This window comes from Bos taurus, chromosome 21, assembly GCF_002263795.3.
Source record: "Bos taurus isolate L1 Dominette 01449 registration number 42190680 breed Hereford chromosome 21, ARS-UCD2.0, whole genome shotgun sequence".
Lineage (NCBI taxonomy): Eukaryota > Metazoa > Chordata > Mammalia > Artiodactyla > Bovidae > Bos > Bos taurus.
In genome coordinates, this window is record NC_037348.1 from 23,291,055 (window position 1) to 23,304,728 (window position 13,674).

General features: G+C 42.3%; 1 long non-coding RNA gene across 3 annotated transcripts in view; it reads left to right on the forward strand.

The window, feature by feature from the left end:
* LOC132343408 (uncharacterized) overlaps positions 1 to 13,674 on the forward strand; it is a 44,892-nt gene that overhangs the window by 15,778 nt on the left and 15,440 nt on the right. The gene's annotated exons all lie outside the window — the stretch shown is intronic.

A 13,674-nucleotide genomic window follows, 5' to 3' on the forward strand; every position in this document is an offset into this window, starting at 1 on the left:
TAGAATATGTGCTTCCTGGGATTTCCCTGGCAGTTCAGGGGTTAAAACTCTATGCTTCCAATGCAGAGGGCGGGGCGCAGGTTTGGTCCTTGGTTGGGGAACTAGGATCCAAAAGGAAAAAAAAAATAAGGTAGAATGTGTACTTCTTAACATGTTTTTGTTAGTCTGTTGAACAAGTGGATTTTGGGGGCAGATGGTACCTTGCTGAAAGCTGAGTGCTCTTCTGGCAAGGCCATTCAGGTCAAAAGAATCATATGCACTTCTTTAGAAGTGACTCACATGCTTCTCAGTTGAATTCAGGATCTTTCCTTCTGTGGGATAGTGTTCACATAAATTCCCTTTCCTGGACAGTGTGGCCATGGCCGTCCACAGTTGTCAGAATGGGAGAAAGTAAACTCTGTGATTCTCTCTGATTGCCTCAGGATCAGTGAACTGAGCCCTGGTGTTCACTTGGCAGAGACTACAAACAATTTTTGCAAGTGTGTTTACAGTTTGCTCTTTTACATGACTGTGTCACCATGCTCCTAGGAACAACCTACAATGAGTGTGAGCACAGCATCTAGCATGAGACAACAAAACTCAATGGGATTTGCTTCTGCTTTGGGGCCCTGATTTTTACCAGAAACAGGACCTGATTGGAACCAGATCTGCAGAACAAGTCCATTGTATCTTTCAGGTTTATTGAATTCCTTGACGACTGGGTAAATGAAGAAATCACTCTCTGTTTCTGGTAAAAAGAACACCATCCAACACATACTGGATGCTTACGCGGGGTCAGGCACTGTCTAAGCCCTTGACTGTGTTAGCTCATCAGACTCTCTGAAGCTGGGACAGTCATTATCCTCACTCTGTTCATAAGGAAACTGGAATTTGAAGAGGCTAAGTGATTTGCCCTGATGATACAGCTAGAAAATGGTAGAGCTGGTATTTGAACCTAGGAAACTGAATTCCAAAATCTATTTTCTTAACTGTTGTGCTGTATTGATGATATTTGTACTTTTTGTGTTGCTACAAGTATCACTGAAGTTTGTAACTGGAAATGAGATGCAATTCTAGTAGACAACAGTCAGCACAATAGGTGTGTGATGCTTAGACAGTTTAGGATAGAGGTTGAAACTGAAATATCTACACCCCCCTCAGGGAGGAAGACTGCTCAGGTGTAGTCATAGTGAGTCACGAGGGCTGTCATGAGCTGGAGAGTATATACCTGCTTGTTGATGTGCCCAAGGGATCAACCATGTATAAACATGTCAGGTTTTTTGTCAACAGGAGCCAGAAATCTAGATTTTAACGTGAAGTGTCCAGTTTCAAAGAACACCATGACGTTAAAGACCTTTCTCTGTCCATTAATAGTTAAATAGAATTCCAATATAATACAGGCTAGGTTTTCCTTCAGTAATAAGCAACCCCCCAAAAACTCTGAGCTTAAAACAACTAAAGATAACTTTTAGCTCATGCTACTTGGTCAGTGTGGGTCAGCAGGGGTCTCTGCACTTGAATGTCTCAGATACCCCATCTGAGGGAGGCTTTATTTGCACACACATTTTGCATAATAAGTACAGTATCGAGGAGGGGAATGTGTGACTTACACGCTGACCCTTGAAGCTTCTAACAGAAGTGACAGAGATACTTAGACTCATATTTCGTTGGCCAAAGATAATCAATGATCACATTTAATTTCCAAGGGAGTGGGAAAGTGCAGTCCTCCAGGGGCTGAAGGGAGAAACTATTTATGAATATTCCTAATGACTACCATAGCTCCATATACTCTGATTTTTCAGGCAGAAATGTTAGAATGTTTTGTAATGTAGAATTCAATTTTCAGAGATCTCAAACAGAAGTTGACTCAAAAAATTATTTGTTTCTTGAAGGATTAAATTTGACTGCTTTGGAAAATTCACACTTTGCTTCATCTGGAGTAAAGACCCTTATTTAAACACTGACTTCTATGAACAGATTAAGAAATCATAGGCCAGAACTATGAAATAATCCTTCACTAAAGTGATGATTTATATATCAGTATTTATTCCCCAAAGTACTGACCATATAGCTTAAATTTTTATTTATATTATCCCCTATCTTGTGTAACTAGTCTCATCAACTGCACTGCAAAATAGGAATCCCATCTTATTAATTTAGACTCTGTTATGCCTGGTTCTATACAAATTGGCTATGTGGATGTTAATAAATTTTATTGATGTGTTTATCAATTAGTGATTTTTAAATCATTACAGCTAGCAATCTTGACTTCAGGAGAAGTCACTGAACTTGAAAATACTTCTGGAAATTCTTAAAAAGTTGCTCATCATTGATTATGATGAGATCTGAGAGCCAATATTCAGTAGTCCCGCAATTTCAAGGGTGGTTCAGGCTTATCCCCTATGAATCACAAGGCAATCAGATATTTTCAGATATTATTTTTCTGTTTTCACATGCTTTTTTTGGCTGCAAGATTTGGATGAACTGTAACTTAAAAAATTATGAAATAAATGTCAGTGCTCAGGAAGGTATTTGATTTCCCAAGATCCTGCAAGGCTCTAAACAGCCATTCAAAACAAGCCCATCCTAGCTCCTAAACCCACACCCTTCCTGGATGGCCAGATAAAGAGTGATTGTCATTCTCATGAAATGAAAAGTGCTCAGGGACTCACATGTATGAGAACAGAGCTTGGCCCAGGAACAGTATTTCTATAATTTAATGGTAGAATTACTCCCCTTGGAGAAAGTTGCTTGAACACAAGTTACTCATTGATTGAATCTCAACCATGCAAGTATGGTTCCAGGCTTTGTTGTCAATTCCTTAGACTAGAAGAGTGCCATCATTCTTTGCCTCTTGCTCATATTTCCCCTGTCTGTAATTAATTACTGAGTTGTGAAGTCATATCTACTAAAATCTTTCTCTGTTGCAGCTCCTTCTCTCCATCCCCACTGCCATCCTTGTTCAGGTCCTGAGATCACATACCAAGACACCTACAACAGCCTTCTGATTTGCTCCCCACTCTATCTCCTCAAATCCACCCTTTAACCCAGAGTAGTCTGGTTAAGGCACAAGTCTGATCTTTCCTTACAATGTTCAGCATTTCCCGAAGACTTATGCTCATTTGCTAGCCAATAAGTCATAGCGGGGTATCACCCTACCTGGCTCCCAGCCTCATCTCTGACTGCACACCCCCCACCTCCTGCTTAGACTGGAATGGGGTGCTCCAGCACTCGCTGCTGTTGGCTGTTTCTTGCCTGCAATGAGCTGCCACTCACCTCCTTTGCTTTAACAATGTTTTCCTCTCTGTTGGGAATGGCCTCCACCTGGATTTTAAAAATCTTTTTTTTTTTTTTTTGGTTGTTATAGAAAATATCAAGCCTGTATGAAAGAGAAAGTGTGACAACCCCCCATGTATCTGTCACTCAACAGCAACAGTTAACTCAGGGCCTCTCTTGTTTCTTTTTCACCGCTGCCTCCACCCCAGTGGGACATTTTTGAAGCACACTCAGAGAGCATATCATTTCATTCATAAATATTGCAGTGTGTAGCTCTAAAAGAGAAAGGTCTGTTTTTGACAACCAGAATACCACTATAAAAAATTTTTTTTGGACGTGCCACACGACATGTGGAATCTTAGTGCTCAGACCAGGGATGGAACCTGTGCTGCCTGTATTGAAAGCTCAGAGTCTTAACCACTGGAGCAACAGGGAAGTCCCCACAATACCACTTTTTAAAGTGTGGTACTCAGATTGCTTTCTTTAGAAGCACCTACCAAATTCAGACTTAAATTGAAGAAAGTAGGGAAAACCACTAGACCATTCAGGTATGACCTAAATCAAATCCCTTATGACTATACAGTGGAAGTGAGAAGTAGATTTAAGGGCCTAGATCTGATAGATAGAGTGCCTGATGAACTATGGAATGAGGTCTGTGACATTGTACAGGAGACAGGGATCAAGACCATCCCCATGGAAAAAAAATGCAAAAAAGCAAAATGGCTGTCTGGGGAGGCCTTACAAATAGCTGTGAAAAGAGAAGCAAAAAGCAAAGGAGAAAAGGAAAGATATACGCATCTGAATGCAGAGTTCCAAAGAATAGCAAGAAGAGATAAGAAAGCCTTCCTCAGCGATCAATGCAAAGAAATAGAGGGAAACAACAGAATGGGAAAGACTAGAGATCTCTTCAAGAAAATTAGAAATACCAAGGGAACATTTCATGCAAAGATGGGCTCGATAAAGGACAGAAATGGTATGGACCTAACAGAAGCAGAAGATATTAAGAAGAGGTGGCCAGAATACACAGAAGAACTGTACAAAAAAGATCTTCATGACCCAGATAATCATGATGGTGTGATCACTCACCTAGAGCCAGACATCCTGGAATGTGAAGTCAAGTGGGCCTTAGAAAGCATCACTATGAACAAAGCTAGTGGAGGTGATGGAATTCCAGTTGCACTATTTCAAATCCTGAAAGATGATGCTGTGAAAGTGCTGCACTCAATATGCCAGCAAATTTGGAAAACTCAGCAGTGGCCACAGGACTGGAAAAGGTCAGTTTTCATTCCAATCCCAAAGAAAGGCAATGCCAAAGAATGCTCAAACTACTGCACAATTGCACTCATCTCACCCGCTAGTAAAGTAATGCTCAAAATTCTCCAAGCCAGGCTTCAGCAATACATGAATCGTGAACTTCCAGATATTCAGGCTGGTTTTAGAAAAGGCAGAGGAACCAGAGATCAAATTGCCAACATCTGCTGGATCATGGAAAAAGCAAGCGAGTTCCAGAAAAACATCTATTTCTGCTTTATTGACTATGCCAAAGCCTTTGACTGTGTGGATCACAATAAACTGTGGAAAATTCTGAAAGAGATGGGAATACCAGACCAGCTGACCTGCCTCTTGAGAAACCTGTATGCAGGTCAGGAAGCAACAGTTAGAACTGGACATGGAACAACAGACTGGTTTCAAATAGGAAAAGGAGTACGTCATGCTGTATATTATCACCCTGCTTATTTAACTTATATGCAGAGTACATCATGAGAAACGCTAGACTGGAAGAAACACAAGCTGGAATCAAGATTGCCGGGAGAAATATCAATAACCTCAGATATGCAGATGACACCACCCTTATGGCAGAAAGTGAAGAGGAACTCAAAAGCCTCTTGATGAAAGTGAAAGTGAAAAAGTTGGCTTAAAGCTCAACATTCAGAAAACGAAGATCATGGCATCCGGTCCCATCACTTCATGGGAAATAGATGGGGAAACAGTGGAAACAGTGTCAGACTTTGTTTTTCTGGGCTCCAAAATCACTGCAGATGGTGACTGCAGCCATGAAATTAAAAGACGCTTACTCCTTGGAAGGAAAGTTATGACCAACCTAGATAGCATATTCAAAAGCAGAGACATTACTTTGCCAACAAAGGTCCGTCTAGTCAAGGCTATGGTTTTTCCTGTGGTCATGTATGGATGTGAGAGTTGGACTGTGAAGAAGGCTGAGCGCCGAAGAATTGATGCTTTTGAACTGTGGTATTGGAGAAGACTCTTGAGAGTCCCTTGGACTGCAAGGAGATCCAACCAGTCCATTTTGAAGGAGATCAGCCCTGGGATTTCTTTGGAAGGAATGATGCTAAAGCTGAAACTCCAGTACTTTGGTCACCTCATGCGAAGAGTTGACTCATTGGAAAAGACTGTGATGCTGGGAGGGATTGGGGGCAGGAGGAGAAGGGGACGCCAGAGGATCAGATGCCTGGATGGCATCACTCACTCAATGGACGTGAGTCTGAGTGAACTCCGGGAGTTGGTGATGGACAGGGAGGCCTGGCATGCTGTGATTCATAGGGTCGCCAAGAGTCGGACACGACTGAGCAACTTTACTTTCACTTTTCACTTTCATGCATTGGAGAAGGAAATGGCAACCCACTCCAGTGTTCTTGCCTGGAGAATCCCAGGGACGGGGGAGCCTGGTGGGCTGCCGTCTGAAGCAACTTAGCAGCAGCAGCATGGTGCTATTTAAAATACAGATTTCTGGACCTCACCTAAGTCAGGCATTCTGGGAGTGGGTCCAATTGTGGTAAAATAGACATAACCTAAAATGGAGCATCTTAACCCTTTTTAAATGTATAGTTCACTGGTATTAAGTACATTGACACTGTTGTGCAACCCTCGCCACAATCCATCTCCAGGAGTTTTCATCATCCCCACCACAAATTCTGTACCCAGGAAGCACTGACTCCCGGTCCCCTGTCCCTTTCCCTACAGCCCATGGTCATCTCTGTTCTACTTCCATCTCTATGGCTTTGTCAGCAGCATGTTTTAGCAAACACCCTGGGTGACCAGAGCGGGCACGGATGCATCCAGACTTGGTAACTATTGTACCAGATAATCTCTAGGGTCCCTCTTGGTGGTAGTGGTTTTAGTCGTTCAGTCACATGCAACTATTTGGGCCAGGCTCCCCTGTCCTTGGGATTTCTCAGGCAAGAATACTGGAGTGGGTAGCCATTCTCTTCTCCAGGGGATCTTCCCTATCCAGGGATTGAATTCATGTCTCCTGCACTGGCAGGTAGGTTACCAACTGAGCCACCAGGGAAACCAGGCTCTTTCTTAAGTTTTACCTAACTGGAAAAGGGCCGTATCGTGTACGCTGCAGCAGGGTCTGGCCCCATGTTCATCCTCAAGCCTGCATGTGCTGTCAGCCGCACCTGACTTTGGTGGTGGCTTTTCCTGTTTACATTCACTGAGCAAAGCTGATCCGCCCTCTCCTTCTGAGGGACTGCTTCTTCCTCCCCAGCACCTATTCCTGGGCCTGAATGGCTGCCTCTCCCTTTCTCTGTGGTCTCTCTGCAGTTTTCCTTTATATTTCATGCTGCCTGGCAGTTTCTGCCCTGTTCCTGTTGTCTAGTGTGGAGTTTATGGTTTCCTCCCACCACTCTGACTCTAGTCATTCCCTTGATTTCCAAACAAAACCACAACATATCTCAGCTTCCAGTTCATCCTTTTATTCCCCCGTTGTGGTTTGGGGATCCTTGCCTATTGATAGTGAGTGAGAAGAGGAACATAGCTGTATTTCAGATTCCTTGAGGAATGTCTGCCAAAGCCGCCTGGAGAAGATAAATATTTCTGCCTCTGTGGTTTACCATGACTCGAGCTCTGACTTTACATAGAGAGCGGGTGTTCAAAAGGCTTTTCTTTTTAATTAGGAAAATAAAAATTACAGCTTATAAAATGAAGCCAGGGGAATTGCAGTTTTAACCTTCTTAGCTTTCAGCTGTAGAATGTGTCCATAGTTGATATGGTTTATCATTGTTTTAAAAACTCTTCCCTGGATCCTTCCTAGTTTCTATGGAATTCAGAGCTTCCTTAGTCATGCTGCCTTCCCTCCTGTTTTGCATGTATAAGAACCAAGGAAATGAAACAGATTCAGAGCACTTTGTATATTTTCCCCACTGCCATTTTAGCCTCTCCATTTGTACTTGCTCAAATTGAATCAGGTTATATTTTAGCCATGCTGTTTTTCTCACAACAGCAGCAGTAGCAACTAATGTTGTGGACTTTGTGCCAGACTGTGTTCTCAGTGTTGTATGTGGATTAATTCTGATTTAATTCTCACAATGACCCCATGAAGAGGCGTTACTATTAGCTTAATTTTGGGAACAAGGAAATAAAGGTGTAGATTAAGGAATTACCTCCCAGCATTTCAGATCTACTAAGTGGCGGATGGTGGTGCTCTGGCCTGTGATTTGAGGAAGAGCTCCAATTTATGTCAGGAGACCTGAATTCGAGGCTCTCCCATCCTTGGGTTGGTCTCATAGGGCAGACAGAGAATTTAGCAATTAGATTGCTGTGTTGTGAGGCTTAAAGCTCAGGGATGGCTTCCTGGGAGAGCTGGTACACGAAGTGATGTCTTAAGATGTACGTGGGTGTTAGAACAGCACGTCAGGCATTGAGGTTGTACGTAGGCCAGCTGGTCCATGGGAGCCACCACACCTGGGCACTGAGGGTACTGAATGTGGAGAGGGGGCTGGAGGCTGAGGAGGTGGTAATGGCAGCCGGGAAAGTGGGCAAGTCTTGGAGGCCTTTCATGGCTCATAAAGGAATTTGGACTTCATCTGGAGGCAGTGAGAGTCATTTAGGGATTTTTAACAAGTGATGTAATCATGATTACATTTTTAGAAAGATCTTTCTGGCTGTCTGCCATTTGTATCTAATTATTCACTATGATACATAAAACTGTAGCAAATCTCAAATTGCACCTCTCTACATCTCTAATTGTCTCCTTAGGACACATTTGCTGGGCTGGAAGTTGGGGGCCAGAAGATGGGTTCATTGAAGGCATTTAATTTCCATTGTCAAATTTCCTTTTTAAATTTTAAACAAAAGATAATACAGTGTTCATGCAGTACTGAATCTTGTTTTGCTTTTGTTTTCTTCCCATAGTAATTTTAAAAATTAAATTCTCATTAAATGGGAGTGTATCTTTCTGCATTTTTTTTTCTGGGAGCTTATATAGATGGCATAATCTCTAAGACTCTCTGTATTTAAGAATGCCTTTCTTATACCCTCAAATGAGCGGAAGTATGAACTCTTGTTTAATAAACTTCTTTTTATCTTAAAAAAGAACACATGAACACATGTATCTGAACACATGGCTCTGAATAATGAAGAGGAGATATTTGTGCCTAAGCTGTCCTTTATCCTTTTGTTGTGAGCCTTATTTTTTTCCCCACTTAGAGATTAGGTTTTTCTTCATATACTTAAAATTAGAGGATTTTTCTAGAATAAGTCCAGGTATTATTTTCTTTTCAAAAATTTTGGTAAGCAGAATTTTTAGGACATAGATTCAAATCTTTCTTGGGCGCATGAAAGTTTTCTTCTATTGTACTGGTGCCTCTTTTCTATTGTTTTTCTATTATTTTAAAGGTTCACCAACTCTCTGTTGACTCTCTCTCTGTTTTTAACACATGATACTTCCCTTGCCTGTTTGTGTTTTTTTCCTCTGTGTTGGATGCACATCTCCCCTTCAAACAAAACCACTTGCTGTCCTTATCATGAATGTATTTTCAACTCTTCATTTGGATTTTCTTCTGTCATAGAGCAAACTTGGCATTATTTTGTATTTTTTTAGTCTTCCCTCAATGAAGCCAGAGGTTTTTTCCGGCCGTGTTCTGGCGGGTTTCTCCTGCGTGGTGTTTGTTGCTGTGCGCTCTTTCTCCAGGTGCTGTGAGCAGGGCTGCTGTCTGGCTGTGGTGTGCAGGTTTCTCACTGCAGTGGCTTCTCTGGTTGTGGGCACAGGCTCTAGGTGCACGGGCTTCAGTAGTTGTGGCACGTGGGCTTAGTTGCTCTGCAGCATGTGGGATCTTCAGGAATTGAACCCTTGTCCCCTAAAATGGCAGGCAAATTCTTAACTCCTGGACCACCAGGGAAGTTCATGTTCTGACTTTTTTAGTCTCATCATTTATCTTCTGTTTTATAGAACGTTTCATTGAATTTTATTGTCATTAAATTTTAAGGAGATGCTGTAACATTTCCTTATGTTTGATAATATTTTTCCTAAAATATGCTTTCCTTTCACTTATATATGTTACATTCTTTGTCTTTAATAGCAAATAATTATTTTAGCAGGTGGATATTGGTGTTTATTTATTCGTTTTTGAAATCAGAAAAATACATGCCCCAAAATATTATTTTCAAATTTTCCTAGGATTCTTTCATTGTTACCTTGGATGATCTTAAATTCCATCTCTCACCTGTGATACTGCTGAGGCAGGGTAAAATAATGCTGGTAGTTTATCCTTGATAAATTACCCTCAGTTTCCTCATTTCTGGGCTTCCCTTGTGGCTCAGCTGGTAAAGAATCCACCTGCAATGCGGGAGACCTGGGTTTGATCCCAGAATTGCGAAGATCTCCTGGAGAAGGGAAAGGCTATACACACTCCTGTATTCTGGCCTGGAGAATTCCATGGACTGTATAGTCCATTGGGTCGCAAAGATTCAGACACGACTGAGCAACTTTAACTCACTCCTCATCTGTACAATGGGAATAATAATAATACTTCCTAATGGGGTTGTTGCTATGAGTAAATGAGAAAATACATGTGAAGTACATAGAACAGTATCTCACACAAATAACAATGCAATGAATGTTAGTTGTTCTCATTTTTGTTGTAATTATTGAACTTTTCACTCTGACAGCTCATTTAATCCTTACCGAACCCCATGAGGTTGGTACTATTACTGTTCCTATATGACAGGAAATTATTGCCTTTATATTTGAATAACAATTTGACTGGACATAATATTCTTGGGACCCCAATTCTCTCTCTCAAAACTTTTGTTCCATCTTTTTCTGGTTTTGAATGTTGCTGAGTCTGAAGTCCACCTGAGTTTTTATTCTTATAAGGGACTTGATTTTTGTACTTAGATGCTTATACAATTCTTTTTTCCATCCTCAAAGTCTTAATTTTTGAGTACCTTCATTTACATAAACTTAGTGCTTTAAGACAGCACAAATGTATTATCTCACAGTTCAGTGGGTCAGAAACCCAGTAGATTCAGTGATTTCTATAGGTCCCACCAGGCTAAAATCACGGCATCTGTCAGCCTAATCTCTTCTCTGGAGACCCAGGGTGGAATCCACTTCCAGGCTCATTCAGACAGTTGACAGAGTGCAGATCCATGTAGTTGCAGAGCTGAAATCTCCATTTCCTTGCTGGCTCTTGGCTGGGAGCTGTTCCCACTTCTGGAGGCCTCCTGCATTCCTTGGCTCCTGGCCCCTTCCATCCTGGAGCCAGCCACAGTGGGTTGAGTACCTCTCATGCTCTCACTCTTGTCTCTTGTTCTGCTGCATCTAACTCCAGCCAGAGAATTCTTTCTGTTTTTAAGGACTTGTGTGATTAGGCCCACTGGGATAATCGCCTTGAGATCCATAACCTTAATCACATCTGCAGAATCCCTTTTGCCATGTAACAGCATATTCATATATTCTAGGGATTAGGGTGTGGGTATCTTTAGGGATATCAATAACCTCAGATATGCAGATGACACCACCCTTATGGCAGAAAGTGAAGAGGAACTCAAAAGCCTCTTGATGAAAGTGAAAGTGGAAAGTGAAAAAGTTGGCTTAAAGCTCAACATTCAGAAAATGAAGATCATGGCGTCCGGTCCCACCACTTCATGGGAAATAGATGGGGAAACAGTGTCAGACTTTATTTTTCTAGGCTCCAAAATTACTGCAGATGGTGACTGCAGCCATGAAATTAAAAGATGCTTACTCCTTGGAAGGAAAGTTATGACCAACCTAGATAGCATGTTCAAAAGCAGAGACATTACTTTGCCAACAAAGGTTCATCTAGTCAAGGCTATGGTTTTTCCTGTGGTCATGTATGGATGTGAGAGTTGGACTGTGAAGAAGGCTGAGCACCGAAGAATTGATGCTTTTGAACTGTGGTATTGGAGAAGACTCTTGAGAGTCCCTTGGACTGCAAGGAGATCCAACCAGTCCATTTTGAAGGAGATCAGCCCTGGGATTTCTTTGGAAGGAATGATGCTAAAGCTGAAACTCCAGTACTTTGGTCACCTCATGCGAAGAGTTGACTCATTGGAAAAGACTGTGATGCTGGGAGGATTGGGGGCAGGAGGAGAAGGGGACGACAGAGGATGAGATGGCTGGATGGCATCTCTGACTCGATGGACATGAGTCTGAGTGAACTCCGGGAGTTGGTGATGGACAGGGAGGCCTGGCGTGCTGCGATTCATGGGGTCGCAAAGAGTCGGACACGACTGAGTGACTGATCTGATCTGATCTTTAGGGAGGGCATTCTGCTGAAATGTCTAGGTTTTTACATTAATCATTTTGTATCACTTTTTCCTGGAAGACAGTGTAACCTTTCCAGGCTGTATTTTAGGCACATTTTTCACATATTTTATTTATGAACTTTTTTTTCTGTTTCATGTGTTGAAACCTCTACTTGAATAATCCAGCTATCCTCAATATTGGATTCTCTCTCATTTTATCTCTAAATACTACATTAAAAATTGATTTTAGAGAAGTATTGTGTACAAACAAAAGCTGTGTCAATCTAAAGTGATGAGTTTGAACAGGTGGACCTGACCACAGAACCCCAGTCCCATTCATGATACAGAACATCTCCATCACCCAGAAGCGTCCTTTGTAGCCCAGCCCTCTGTTCACCCCTCTGATTGCTTTAAAACTTTTCTTTCTCTCTCCCAAACACTGCATTCACTTCCAAGTCTTGTTTCTGTGTCATTAATTGGACCTTCAGCCACGTTTCTTCTATTTTTTCCTCTTGGTTCTGAGTTAGTTTTTAATGATGTTATGTTTCACAGTTTGTTTCCTCAGCTCTGTAGTTTTCCATTTTATTCTGTGGTTTTATCATCTCATTCTTAAGCTCTCATATAAGTGAATTGTTGATCTTTTTTTTTTGTTTGGGGCTTCCCTTGTGGCTCAGCTGGTAAAGAGTCCAACTGCAATGTGGGAGACCTGGATTCGATCCCTGGGTTGGGAAAATCCCCTGGAGAAGGGCAAGGCTACCCACTCCAGTATTCTGGCCTGGAGAATTCCATGGACTGTATAGTATAGTCTGTGGGGTTGCAAAGGGTCAGACACGACTGAGTGACTTTCGCTTTCACTAGGGTGGGGGGCAGCTAAAAATACATTCTGTTCTACTTTGCAAATGATATCATATGATGCTTAGGACAAATATTCCAAAATCAAAGGAAGCACCGGAAAACAATTAAGTTAAAGGCACAGGTGTACTCAGTGGAGTACAGCTGTGGACACAGCTGGTTAGCTATTACTTACTTGTGATTATTACAAGAAAATCTGGCACTTTCTGTGATCATACACAAATCGGTCTTCGTCATGTCCTATCTCATCTTTTTACCCAGTGTCAAAAGGAAAGGAAAGGCTGCTTGGAACAAGGACTAAAAGGAAAGCAAGCTGGGATTATTGGAGGTGGTCAGCTTCAACTTTTCTAAAGGAAACTCCCATTTTCACCTTTCCAGAGGGCTCCATGACAAATTATTTATTCAGCTATAGGACTCATTTGAAGTTGAGAAAAAGAATTAGTGGAGAAGTAAGAATGGAATTGAAATATATCTTGAACCTGTCTGCTTAATCCCTAATCCCTGCTAAATCATCTTTCATCTCTCTTGGTCTGATCCACTTTTGAGAAAGAGAACCCACTAGGGCATCCCCTGGGAAGACCCTCCTCTTCTGTCCTCTTGTCTCTGCTTAGAGGGTCCTCAGGAGCCGGCCCACTGCACAGAGTATCTCCTCCTTCTCTGGGACTTTGCTGGCAGATCCAGCTGGTCTGAGACAGCCCCTCTCCCAGGCTATGGTCCAAGGACTCCATCCTGGTTGCCCACCCCACCCCCACCCCTGCCAGGTATTACAATGAGCTAGTCAAGGGAAAATGAGATTTAAAGGACCCCTTTGCACCGTCTCAGAAAAGGCTATGGGACCCTACTCCAGTACTCCTGCCTGGAAAATCCCATGGACGGAGGAGCCTGGTAGGCTGCAGTCCATGGGGTCGCTAAGAGTCGGACACAACTGAGCGACTTCACTTTCACTTTTTCACTTTCATGCATTGGAGAAGGAAATGGCAGCCCACTCCAGTGTTCTTGCCTGGAGTATCCCAGGGACGGGGGAGCCTGGTGGGCTGACGTCTATGGGGTCGC